This window comes from Orycteropus afer, unplaced genomic scaffold (genome assembly GCF_000298275.1).
Source record: "Orycteropus afer afer isolate SDZICR_OR568_19922 unplaced genomic scaffold, OryAfe1.0 scaffold00014, whole genome shotgun sequence".
NCBI classification, from domain to species: Eukaryota; Metazoa; Chordata; class Mammalia; order Tubulidentata; family Orycteropodidae; genus Orycteropus; species Orycteropus afer.
In genome coordinates this window covers 12,591,143-12,593,346 of record NW_006921601.1, presented here as the reverse complement: position 1 = coordinate 12,593,346, position 2,204 = coordinate 12,591,143, and positions in this window count along the sequence as shown.

The window sequence follows — 2,204 nt, the reverse complement described above, 5'->3', positions numbered from 1 at the left end:
CATGGCTTGTGTCAGGCACACCTTAGTCCTCAATGAGATATCCTTGCTCCTCAGCACTTGAAACAGTTCCTTCGCAGTTGACTTTCCCAATGCTACATGTCGTCTAATATCCGTAGTGATACTGCCTCGGAAACCCAAGGAGGGGTTCCTATGAGTCGGGTCCGACTCGAGGGCACATAACAACAACAACAACTATATATATATATATATAGCCCTCTTCTGGCAAAGTGGTTAGCACTTGTCAGCTAACCAAAAGACTGGTAGTTCAAACCCGACAGCTCAGCTGCTACATGGGAGACAGATGAGGCAGTCTACTTCCATAAAGATTTACAGCCTTGGAAACCCTATGGGGGAGTTCTACTCTGTCCTATAGGGCTGTTATGAGTCAAAAGTGACTCAATGGCAGTGGGTTTGGTTTGAGATATATGCGCGTGTGTGTGTGTGCACCTAACAACAGTATATATAAATTATATTTATACATATGCATCTAGCAACAACATGTATGTATGTATATAACAACTCATAGATGAGTTGCTTACGGGAGGGAGGAAGAGAAAACTAAATATTCAATAGTAAGGATTTTGGTAAATGAAAGCATAGTGCAGAACCACCACTCACCTGTCAATTTGTTGTACTATGATGGCTTGCAAGTTGCCATGATGCTGGAAGCTATGCCACTGGTATTTCAAATACCAGCAGGGTCATCCATGGTGGACAGGTTTCAACAGAGCTTTCAGACTAAGACAGAAGAATGAACAAATCTGTCTTGGAGGAAGTACACCCAGAATGCTCCTTAGAAGCAAGAATGGCCAGACTTTGCCTCCTGTACTTTGTTCATGTTATTAGCAGGGACCAGTCCCTGGAGAAGGACATCATGCTTGGTAGAGGGTCAGCAAAAAAGGGAAAGGCCCTCAATGAAATGAACTGACCCAGGGGCTGCTACAATGGGCTCAAGCAGAGGGAAGATGGTGCAGGATGGGACAGTGTTTTGTTGTGTTGTACAAAGGGTCTTGATTAGTCAACACTGACTCGATGGCACCTAACAACAACAATGCAGAATACTCAGGAGTCATGTTTAACATGGGAAAATGTTCACAATATAGTAAATGGAAAAAGTTTTAAAAGAGTGTGTTCGTTATTATTACATACTGTAAAATAAAATAAATACATGTGCAGAAAAATTAAAAACTTGAAAGTGTGTTGAAAAATTCACAGTGCATTAAAAAAAAAGAAGAAAACTGATTTTTAATTTCTGTCAACCTTATTTCCATCTTCTAAGAGACTGCAGAAGAACAGCTTAAGAACTCTCAGTGGTTGTTCTTACCCACTCAGTGGCCTGAGTAGTGGAGGCTGCAGAACAGTCTTCAGTTGCAGGCTGAGTGCCTCAGTCTTCCACAGGGGACTGCTGAATAGGCCCAGAAGGCACTTGCATACCTTCAGATCAGTCTGGGACCTGGGGCAGAGTAACAGTAAATTCAGGAGAGGGAATAGTCCATTCACCCAGAAATTCTTCCTTGGCACAAGTGTTTTCACCAGGGGTCTGCTTTTCCTTTTCAATCTCTTCTGGATCTCAGTGCTTATCTTTGAGTGGAGTCCTAGTGGCACAGTGGTTAAAGGGCTCAGCTGCCAACTGAAAGGTCAGTGGTCTACCAGCTGCTTCGCCGGAGAAAGATGTAGCAGTTGGCCTGTCCTACAGGGTCATTAAGAGTCAGAATCAACTCTATGGCAGTGGGTTTGTTTTGTTATCTTTGAGTGGTACAATTTAGCAGTTTTCATTTTCTTTTAAGTTTTCTACACTGATCTTTACTTTTGAAATAAGAAAATGTTATTTAAAAGTAGTATACTAAAATTCTTAACAGCAGTGAGATTGTTTGAAAAAGTAGTAGACATTTCAAAGCACATAAATGAAATGAAAACAAACTTGCTGACCCAACGTCTTAAAAACTAGACATTTATAGAGGAAAGGTCACTGGACTTAGATTCTGACACTAAATCACTGTGTACTGAGCCAGTGACTTAGATGATCTGAACCCATTACTTCATCTGCAAACTTCAGATTGACCTAAAGGATTCTTAAGGTCCCTTTCAACTCATCTTTCCTGTGTCTCATGTTAATTCCTAAAGATGTAAAAATCCCTGTTAGCGATGGGCAGATATTACGTATTTGCAAAGCTGTTCTAACTCATTTCATTTGGAGATTTATT